At 45.8% G+C, this 11,807-nt stretch overlaps 1 protein-coding gene across 1 annotated transcript in view; it reads right to left on the reverse strand.

Moving 5' to 3' along the window:
* Window positions 1-11,263, reverse strand: part of LOC147008908 (protein kinase C theta type-like) — a 58,229-nt gene extending 46,966 nt beyond the window's left edge. The window contains exon 1 of the mRNA XM_085863878.1: window positions 11,058-11,263. The gene's annotated coding sequence lies outside the window, so the exon portion shown is untranslated. The remainder of the gene's footprint in view (window positions 1-11,057) is intronic.
* Between the last annotated feature and the right edge of the window lie 544 nt (window positions 11,264-11,807).

Consider the following 11,807-nt stretch of genomic DNA (forward strand, 5'->3'; position numbering starts at 1 on the left):
GGATGCATTCATCAGACCGGATTCTAAAATCCGTAACAATATATATATATATATATATATATATATATATATATATATATATATATATATATATATATATATATATATATATATATATATATATATATTGTTACGGCTGTGGAAATTCGCATTACACCATGAAGGGCCCGTAGGTGAGATATCTCTAAGTACATGTGTCGTTAGCCCAAACCCGTTGTATAGAGGGAATTTATGTGATTCATCCGGGCTGCGACGCTTTGAGTCAGTCGTTTTTCTGTTCTATCTTTATTTTGAACCAACCACGCCTCAACCGCCATCACACAACAACCACCTTAACCACCACACCAGCCATCGTCACCAACTACAACCATGCTCCAACCCTCAGACAACAACAACAACAACAACGCCAACAACCATGCCACCACCACCATCGACGCTCCCACATCATCGCATCACCGCCATTCCCAAACGGCACCATAACCATCAAACCACAACCGAAAACCCTCCACCACCTTCACGTCTCTCCTTCTACGGCCATTCCCGCACCACCTGTGAACACTGAACGTTGGGCTGTCTCAGGTCCGTTCGGTAATTGGTGCCGAACGCACTGAGCCGCGAGCGCAAATAGCGGCCTTTCCGAGGGAAAATTCGGATTAAAAACGCTACACGCCCACTTTTCCTCCGTCCAATTAGCGAGCGCGGGGCGGCTTGGCCCCGCCTCCAGGCGCGTGTATGTGAAGTCGATATATGCAAATTCTAGGATCAGGGGAGATTCACACCTCCGTTTCCTCTGACCAATGGGCTAGCGTGGCTCCGCCCCCGAGGTCATTCTGATCCGAATATTTGCATATTAGCTGCTCCTGCCAGCCTATAAGAAGGCGAGCGCAAGGCGAATGAAGTGAGTTGGGTTCTGGAGTCGCAGAGAGAGTTCTGGAAAAGAGTCAGGTCGGTCGGGTGAGGAGAGTGCGGAACGGAGAAGAGTCGCGGTGGAACTGCAAGCAAGGGAGCTCGGGTCCGAGGCGAGAAGTACGGCAGTCGGCGACGAGGTTACGGTGTGGGGAACCGTTCGTCACATCGCGGGACCCAAGCCAGCCAGCCATCTCCCTCCCCCAGGGCATCAACAATTTCCCCTTTCCCCCGCGCTGAGATAGTGCAAAAGGGGGCCCCGTTCCCACCCCACTCCAAACGTCGTGCCAACGAAACCTGCCAAGGAGCACGGAGTCGGGGCACAGCCGCGCGGCCACATTTGTGGCTCGCCCGCCAACGCATCACGAGGACGCGGGTAGGACCCCTCCCACCCCTCCCCCAGTCTCGCGGACCTGGCCGCTCCTCCAGGTCACGCGCACATTTGGCCTACAGGCCTGTCTGCCCCCTTGTCTATGAGGGTGGCTTCTTTTCTTTGCTTTTGTGTAAATGTGTGTTGGTGCCGTCTGTAAAGTAAAGCTCTATAAGTGTTGCCGTGTGTCCGCGTAGTCGATATTAACTCTGCGTCGTTGTTGTTTTTTTGTTTTGTTTTAATTGCTATATGTGAATTTTGACTGTATGGCTGTATGTATATATACACGTGCTCTCCGTGTGCCGGGAAATAAATGTGCATTGTGTGAACTGTTTTCCCGTTTCGCTTCGTCTTTTCTCTATTGACCCTCCATCTTGCTTCACGTAAAGGGTTCGTAGTGGGTGCAACATCCCGGTAAATAATCTGAACCGTCGAGGTCGATGATAACACCGCTCGGTTATCCCGATAGTACGGAATGGGCCACCCAGGCGGCTCATGTCCGGAGTCGACCTGCAGCGAGGTATGATCGCCGCCCGGTTTACCATCCGCGTGGGTACTTAGGTAGGTCGAGTTTGGCGAACAACCCTATCGTATGCGGGTGGCCGATTGGCACGATTGTGGTGAGGTCGAAAGGCCCACCCATGACTGGCTCCGGGCGATAGTTCCCGGAGGGTCACGACTGAATTGTCCGTCCGGTGGGCGACGTGCCGCGATCCGAGTTACGTGGCCGTCCGCACGCCGGCGGGCGCGAATTCGCAACAATGTATACATACGAGTGGGGTGCGCTTACACATTGTGTGAGCATACAAACCGTGCTTTCTCATTGTCTCAGGTTGCTCACCTGCATTTGATTTTCATATTTAATTTATTTATTTATATTTTCGTTTATGGATGTTGTCCGAGGATTCTGCGGTGTTTTTTTTTTGTCCATTGTACTGGCTTTGATGTCCATCGACATGCAAAATTTCAGCTTTCTACATCACCTGGAAGGCACCAATCTTTATTATGAGTTAGTGAGTCAATCAGTAAGTCAGGGGTTTGAAAGAGCTTTATATTTGATGTGTGTGTATATATATATATATATATATATATATATATATATATATATATATATATATATATATATATATATATATATATATATATATATATATATATATATATATATATATATATATGTGTGTGTGTGCATGCGTATGTATGTATGTATGTATGTATGTATGTATGTATGTAGCATCTGGCTTGCAGGATGGCATAAAGGTACGCACAGTCGCCTCTGAGATGTCATGCCTGGGTTTGCATCTCGACCCACCTATAAACTGTCATCCCGGTGTTTTTCAGGTAGGGCCAGTCATGTGTACACCTTCCTTCGAATGAATGTTAAACTGGGCATCCCATATGGCAGTCTTAGTTGGTGGATGTTAAAGATCCCACGGTGTCTTTCACAAAAAGTATGATCAAGTTATCGCTGGAACCAGGAACAAATTACAAACTCCTGTCATCTTCAGGCAAACATCAAGCCTGGTCAGCTGGTTCGTGAAAGGCAGGCCAAAACTTTCCCTGCCCTACCCCACAAGAAGATGGGAATAACTTGAACTATAAAAGCAGTTGTAGATGTATTATGTGTGTATATGTCATAGCATACAAACTTAATACATGTAATCGGTTCGGACGGCAGTGAGTTGAAATGCAGATGACTTTGGCATACTTCTCCAACCTTTTGATGGCGATTAAAGCATGTAATGGTTTGGCAGTCAATGCAAACCAGAAAACCATTTGCACGTCCAGCTGTATCTTTCAGGTTTATGGATTGCTCATCCTGGATTAACCCACCCAACAACATTATGGGTGGAAGGAGGCCAAACGAAAACATGTACATTTGGATGGAACTAGGGATGATGCCCCTTCCACCCACTCCATAATGTTGTTAGGGTGGGTTAACCAGGACGAGCAGCCTCGAAGCCTGATAAGGCATTTGGATGCACACACACACACACACACACACACCGTTTTCGTGTGTGTGTGTGTGTGTGTGTGTGTGTGTGTGTGTGTGTGTGTGTGTGTGTGTGTGTGTGTGTGTGTGTGTGTGTGTGTGTGTGTGTGTGTGTGTGTGTGTGTGTGTGTGTGTGTGTGTGTGTGTGTGTGTGTGTGTGTGTGTGTGTGTGTGTGTGTGTGTGTGTGTGTGTGAGTCATTTATAGGTTAAGGTTCTTATTTTAGGATAAGGTTCCATGTTTTTTGAGGTTTAAAATTTTAATGAAATTGAATATCGCATGTTGTGAAATGAACATAACCAGTGGAGAACCCGCCAGACTGGTGATCTTTTTCCAAGCATGTAACACGTTCTTCTGACATATATCTTTATTTTACGTTTCTTTTCTCCATTCTCTTACTTCTCCTTGATTGCAACCCTCATGTAATATCTGGAATCACATCTCTGACTTAAAAAAAATATTTAAATCCCAGTTTACAATGTATGTTCATGTTCCATCAATCGTCCTTTTTTTCCAACTTCAGTGCCAATTCACCCTCACCTCCTTAAATCTACCTCCTCCTAAAACCTCACCTGTTATACCCTCTCCTTACCCCTCCCATCTTGCCCCTCATCCTACCTCCACCTTTAACAACTCTTCACTGTCCTCTGCTTCAATATCAGCTCCTCCTCTGTTGTTCCAATGTGTGTGGTGTTCTGACATCTGTGGGTTCCACTCTAACCTAACAGATATCCCACTCTCTCAATCAGTACACTCACCACCACAAACATACTCTTTCCTTCCTCTCAGCATACCTCCTCCTCTTCCCAACCCCTCAAATCTTGTACCTCCCCTGCCCGCTCCCTTCTTCTTCACCATACCACAACAAAGTCTCATCCTTACCCTCTCCTCACCTCTACCATCACCCTCCTTGGCTATGCCTGCTCTCATCGTCACCCCTCCCTCTCAAAGGAACCTTCACACTCTTCCTCCTCCAAGCTTCCCTCACCTATTCAAAAACTCCCCCTCACCGTTCTCCCTCAACTCTCCCCTCTCACCCTTCTCCCCCCTCACCCCCTCTTCCAAAAGTTGCGCCCCCTCACATCCACCAAGCTGCCTCCTTCCCCCACCCTCTCTATTCCATCTCATCACTCCACCTCCTCCAATCAACTGCCCTCTGTCCCCTCTCATCACTCCCCACTGTACCTCAACCCATCACCGAGCTTTTCTCCTCCTCATCCGGCCCTCTCCCCAAGTTCTTCTGCAATCCCCCACACTCTTTTAACAACTCTCCTTACCTCCCCCCCTCCTCCTTCGCCCTACGCTCCCCCTCCCCTACACCCTAACCCTGCCCTGTCCTCACCTTACCCATCGCCCTCCTGCATTTTGGCCGTGCCTGCTCTCATCATCACCCATCCCTTGCAAAGCAACTTTCTCACTCTTCCCTCTCACCTTTCTCAAAAACTCCTTCCTCACACTTCACCCTCAACTCACCCCCTCACCCATCTTTCTCAACTCTCCCCTCTCACCCTTCTTCCTCAAATCTCCCCCTCACCCATCTTCCTCAACTCTCCCCTCTCACCCTTATCCCTCCAATCTCCCCTCACTCCACCTTCGCAAAGTCCCCCCCCCCCGGCCTCACATCCACAAAGCTGTATCCTTCCCCTGCGCTCTCTCTTCCATCTCATCACTCCACCTTCTCCAATCTTCAACTGCCCTCTTTTATAACTCCCCACAGTACCTCAACCTACACCACCAAGCCTTTTCTCCTCCTCATCCGGCCCTCTCCCCAAGCTCTTCTGGAATCCACCACACCCTGTAAACATATCTCCCGACCTCCACACATCCTCCCTCCTCCCGCTCCCATCCCCTGCACCCAAAGCCTCCTCCCATCCCTCTTCCTTAACAGTGTGGACGTCAAACATCTGGGGCCTTCACTCAAACCTGACATGTTTCCATACAGGTTGCCACTGACAAACCCGACATAATCTGCTTAACAGAAACTTTCCTCCATCAACATGTCTCTGACTCCTAAGTATCTCTCCCTGGTTACTCCTTTCTCCGGTATGACAGACCTGAGCCTCTTCCTGGCGGCAGAGTTGCTCTCTTCATCAAAGACCCCATTCCTGACTCACCATGCACTGTCCTCTTTCCCCCACACCCCCAGGAATACCTCAAGCTACGGCTTCCACTCCACTCCCACCTCATGTTTATATGTGTGTTGTAACATCCACCAAACAGTGATGACTCCATTTACACCAAACTATCCAAAAACATGGACAGTCTTCTATCTTCTCATTCCAACTCTCTCTTCCTCATATGTGGTGACTTCAGTTGTCATTGTGCCAGTTGGCTCGGTGTGGGTACCTCTCTCACCTGTCATGGCACTTCAGCAAAAGACTTCTGTGACTCATTGGGACTGATTCAATCGGTCAACTTCCCGACCCGGATCTCAACCAATGGTTCTCCATCTCTTCTGGATCTGATTTTGACAAATTTCCCTGAAAATATCTGCTTTTCTTCTTCCCCTCCAATCGCTTCATCTGACCACGTGCTTGTCAAAGTCGACATTTCTCTGGCCATTATTAGAGAACCACCTCAGCATCGTTGAGTCTGACATTTCACTCAGACCGACTGGCAGGGTCTTCCAGCAGCAATCAAACTTATAGACTGGTCTCCCATCTCTACTTCCTCCGACATCAACTCATCCTGGGAATTCTTTCACAGAAACTTGCTCTCCCTCATGCACAGATTTATCCCATCTCATCTTCAGTTGTCCTACCCTTCCTTTTTCCCAAAGCACACTGAAGCTTGTGGTGAGGCAGTTGTCCTGAATCAACTTGCCTTGGCCTCATTGAAGGCTATTCAAACTGAAGTCAACCGCAGTTCCTTCCACAAAGCTTGGAACAAGTGTGTGTCTACACTCAGGAAAGCCAGAAAACAACATCTTTCTCAGCTCAAGTTTGAACTCTCAAACCTGTTTCCCTCCTCCAAATCCTGGTGGCATCCAGTTAAGTCTGTTTGTGGTGCATATTCCCCCTCCATCCCCCCTCCCTCGTCACATCAAATGGCCGCAATGCTGACACCGCACATGAAAAGGATGAATGCCTAAACTCCATGTTTGCTTCAAAATCTTGTGTCCCAAACCCATCGCTTCTCCCTAGACATATGGCGTGCCTTCGATACAGTCTGGCACTCTGCCATGCTCACCAAACTCTCTTCCTATGGTATCCAAGGACATCTCCACTCATGGCTCACAGACTTCCTCTCCTGTTGCAGACAACGTGTGGCCCTTAATGGAGTTCTCTCATCCCCTCTTCCTGTCAAGGCTGGAGTTCCTCAAGGCAGTGTTCTGGGCCTTGTGCTTTTTCTGGTTTTCATCAATGATCTCTCTGACTCTGGAAAATCCTCTTTATCTCTTCACTGATGACTCCACCCTCTGCCGTACCATCTGTCATCCCTCAGATCGGCAAGCAGCAGCCTTTTCACTCTGCAGATCTGGATAAAATCAAAAAACTGGTCTGACACGTGGAAATGTCTTTCAATCCTGACAAATCTCACACTCTCACTCTGTCTCTCTGAAAGGACCACTGGAACCCCCCCCCCCCCACCATCCACTTTCTCAACAATCCTCTGGAAGAAGTCCTTTCTTTCAAGCCACATTTCCAAGCTGGCCTCCAAAGCCAGTCGCCGACTGGGAATCCTCCGTCGTGCAAAGTCCTTCCTTGGCACAACTTAGCTCCTGACCACATACAAAGCTTTCATCCACAGCCTGATGGAGTACTGCTCTCCCCTCTGGGCTGGTGCGACTGCCTCCCACCTTTCTTGGCTACGCGCTGTGGAAACCAAAGCATTTAGGATCACTGATAATCTCCCACAATGAGGCTGAATCTTTGGGTCTCTCACTCTCTCACCGCAGGCAGGTCGGTGGTCTTTCTGTCTTCTACCATCTCCTCTCCGGCCTCGCCCCCCCCCCTGCTCTGAGATATGTCCCCCCACCCTCAATATTTCCACAGGGCACTCAAGGTCCACCAGCAACCCCCTTCTAGTAAAACTACCAAAATCAAGAATCACTGTCCACCTTCACTCTTTCATTGCTCTTTTTTCCTGCCTTCGGAACAAACTCCCACACTCTCTTCAATCCCACTCTTCCCTCCAGGTCTTCAAAACAGCTGTTCACTACCATCTTTTATCTTCCCTCATCCAAAACCATGATCTTTTCTACCCCCGCTAATCTACCCTCAACCCACCACCTTAAAATCCCCTGCTTTCATTCCTGAAAGTCCCTGTTGCATCCATCTTGTCTACCCTGTGTACCCCGCCCCATCCGTCTCCCTTACACAGATCTCCTCATGTCTCTGTTCCCCACTGTTTTTTCCTTCCCTTTCCTGCCCCTCTTGTCTCCTGCTCCCCTTGTTGTACGTTCTGTGTGTTAGCTCTCATGCAATGTGTACATAACCTCGACAGTGTGTACATAAAAATAAAATAAACCTAAGGAAGTGCAAGAGTGAAAATTGGGTGTTTGGGTTAATTAAAACACCCCTTTTGAAGACAATTAAAGGTTTCATTTAATTATATCTTTTATCAGGTGCATCCTCGGTCACCGCTCTCGATGGAATCTTTGGCGTATCCTGGGTTCCCTCACTGGAGCCAGAAGCCGCCGCCATGTTTTTTGGCCTGCTCAACCACGCCTTGACTTGGAACAGGCCACCATGATTTCTTCACAAAAAGTTTTTTTTTTAATTTCACTTTCCTCACCCATATTATCGAATGCCTGTTCATCAAAGCTACGAATCGCTGGGTACATTGCAATGCTTATAAACGCCTGGAGACGTCAGTGTTCGTTGCGATATTTCATTTCCGCATGTGCGTTCGCCACGGGCATCTCTTAAACTAAGGAGAATTACAAAATTTAAGCTCCAGAATCGAACTTACAAGCAGTTCCGACTCCTAGAAATGTGTTCATTTGTCCAATTCTGACATATTTGACATTCCGGGTGTCTCCAGGAGGTGTTTGTTGAATATGACGGTTCGGTGATTGCCAATTGTGTGGCAAGGAATCCTCTTATCAACCGTATCGTTGGAGTGCTTGCATGAATGCTTAGGCCACTTGGCGAGCGCTCTCAAAGCTGCTTGGTTGATTTTTTTTTTTCGGAAAAAGTACACGTGCTTTCAATCTCACATCGATTAGACGTACGTTTCTGCCTTTGTCGGGTCCCGCAGTTCCGTGCGTTCCTGGGAGGTGTCTTATCCACTTAAAATGTGCGATTTTATTTTTTTACAGGACGTTGCTTTGTTTAACCTTAATGTGCAATCTCCTTTTGTCGTCCCCCTCTCACTTCGACATCGATACTTCAAAAAAAGAAAACAATAAGGTCCCATCCGACTAGGTGTTCACCATGTTTGTTCTCGCTCTGAAGGCAAAGAGTATCGGCTGACATTTTGTGTTCTTTGGCTTTATACATTTTTGAATTGAATTTTGCAAATAACCCACTAAATCTAATCGCCTCTCAAAGAACACTGTTTCAAGGTAAATCTTTGTGTTTGTCATTTTGATTTACTTTATGAGTGTGTACATTTGCCTGTGTGTATGTATGTAAACTGTATTACCACAATGGCCCTTGGCACCAGTGTGTGTGTTATTGGTTACTGGTCGCGGGTTGTTATCTCCAAATAGGGGTTTCAGAAAGTGGAATGGAGCCCTTCCAGGTCTAAAAGTATTCACCTCTGCATGAGTGTGTGTTTGTGAGTGTGTGTATGTGCAAGTTTCTGTTGTCTGCTATCTCCACATGTGGGTGGGTTTCAGGAGGTGAAACATAGATCTACGAGGTTTCAATATATCCGTGTGTGTGTGTGTGTGTGTGTGTGTGTGTGTGTGTGTGTGTGTGTGTGTGTGTGTGTGTGTGTGTGTGTGTCGCTGATTGGTATCTACATATGTGGGTTTCAGAATGTGGAATGGAGTCCTTCCAGGGTGGGCTCAAAGTATCCATCTTTATTTTGGTGAGGGGTTACGATTCATGGACCAAGTTGTGAAGTTTTCTGTTCTCAAAGTTTTGTGCCGAGGGTTCTCTTCAGGATCGTCGCTCAGCCCAGGACAGCTTCCAACTGTAGTTTGTTTGTTGAAATATTCCCAGGGATGATTTTTAATATCTCTGTGAGGTTCTTCCTTATCATTCCCATAGCTCTAACCATCACTGGAACAACTTTGACATTCTTCACCTTCCAGTATCTTTTCACTTCATTCTTGAGGTCTTGGTATTTGGTCATTTTCTTGATTTCTGCATCGTTAGTCCAAAATCACTGATATTAACACCTCAATCAGCAATGCCTTCTTCTCTCTTTTGTATCTAAGTATGATATCTGGTCACAATACTTTGTTTTCGATGTTCACACTCGATGGGATCATTAGGTCATACATGATCGGTACTTCCATGTTTTCAGTGACTGTTTTTGGTTCATGTTCCAAAGATTTTTCTGGAACTGAGATATCAAAGTTTTGCAGATGTGCCAGTAGTTAACATTACAAACTCTGTTGTATTGTTGTGTGTACAGGTGTTCTGACACGAGTTTTCTTTTTGTTGTCTTCGGTCATTAAGCATAACATATCACTCTCTTTGCTAACGTGACCTCCACCCCTCATCTATCTATCTATCTATATATATATATATATATATATATATATATATATATATATATATATATATATATATATATATATATCTCTCTCTCTCTCTCTCTCTCTCTCTCTCTCTCTCTCTCTCTCTCTCTCTCTCTCTCTCTCTCTCTGTCCCCTCCTCGCTTCCCCCTCCGAATGAAATGCAACTCTCCTCCCACCTCTCTCTCTCTCTCTCTCTCACCCCTCCCTGCAGCAGTGTATAAGCAATGTTTGATGAGGCATCGCTCTCCCCACCTCTTCTCCCCTTCCGAGCAACCCATTATTCACCCAATCCTCACTTCCCCTCCCACCTCTCCCCTCCCCTCCCTCTTCCTCTCCCCCCACCTCCCCCTTAATACCCCCCTCCCCATCAACAAAGCAACAGGTTGTATTTGCTAGTAAATTAATATATAAACATATACATACAAATAAATATATAAATATCATATGCACAAATATGTACGTTTCTGTCTTCTCGCAAAATATGCATGAATATGTCCCCTCCTTGCTCCTCACAGTTTTTGTGAGCATTGCCGTGGATTATGTCTTACATGGTAAAACTACATAATCTCTAAAGAACAACTGTCCATCTGCCACCCACACGATTGTTCCTGCTAATGCAAACCATTCAACCAGAAGGCACGTGATGCGATCGGCGGATAAATCGAAACATGTGGAGTGTGACCAGCACTCCCTTAATCTCCATTGGACGTAGTCCTACATTATATTCAATGGAGATCAGGGGAGTGCTCATCACACTCTACGTTTTGTGATGTAAATATATGCATAAAAACAAATAAATAAAAATATATACATATAAATAAATAAAAAATATATGCATGTAAATAAATGAATAAATAACAATATATACATAGAAATAAATAAATATATATTTACAAGGTTTATCATTTAATGTAGAGTTTGAACTTGCTGAGCTGTGTCATCGTTTTACACAGGCTACAGCTTCATGGTTTGATTTCAGATAAGCACACGGAGCGGATTCATACCCAGTGCTTTATATCTGAAAGAAGGAAAATGAATTTGAAGTTAATTTCAAAAAGAAGATTCAAACTTGATATTCACAAAACACGGTCAATTCGATGGCGGCTTCATTCAATTCATGAAAAGGTAAAAACATTAACGTATCGTACTCACAGCAAGGACGAGCTTTGTAAAATCTGGAAGAGATGCTCAATCTTCTTTGAATTGATCAGTATAGTTTTGTTATTATTTTACAAGAGTTAACTGAATGTACATTGAGGATTTACTATTTAACACACACTCGTGCGGTTCCTCTGGAGTGACACATCTGCTTTGTTCAGGAGGTTCAGCTGAACCAGACACAAAACCATCTGTACGTGAATGCGTTTAAAGTAAGAGAGAGAGAGTGATGCAGGCATGATTCCCACGCACCCCTGACCCCGCCCACTTGGCATTGTCTCCGCCCAATTCTACTTTTCGCCCCGCCCCATTCTGCATAACTCCTCCTTGTCACAGTTTTCCCCTCTCATGTTAAGCTTTGCCAACCCTTGCTGCTACTTCCATCCTCAAATTATAATCTTGGATCAAACCACAAATTAATCTCCGTAATTAAAAAATACATAATTTGGAGCTGTTTTGCTGTTCGAAACACTCGTGAAACGATTTGAGAAAAGCAAATCCCAGCAGGGAAAAACCAACCCCAGACACGACACCTGCCGGGGCAAGATAAAGAGGCATTCTGCAGGTAGGGATTCTCATCATAGGGTTTCATAGAGTCATGCTGGTTTGAGGGATGCAACCTGAATTTTATGGTTTGGCTTGGAATATTGTGGACTTTGTCGTGGGTAAAAATGGGAAAAGGTATTTCAAGTGAAATGGCACATCTAGGGGGGTCCCTGTGATTGTAAAACAATGTCACTGGAG

This window comes from Eptatretus burgeri, chromosome 18 (genome assembly GCF_056783735.1).
Source record: "Eptatretus burgeri isolate ZD-2024b chromosome 18, Ebu_testis_v1, whole genome shotgun sequence".
In the NCBI taxonomy this organism is placed as follows: domain Eukaryota; kingdom Metazoa; phylum Chordata; class Myxini; order Myxiniformes; family Myxinidae; genus Eptatretus; species Eptatretus burgeri.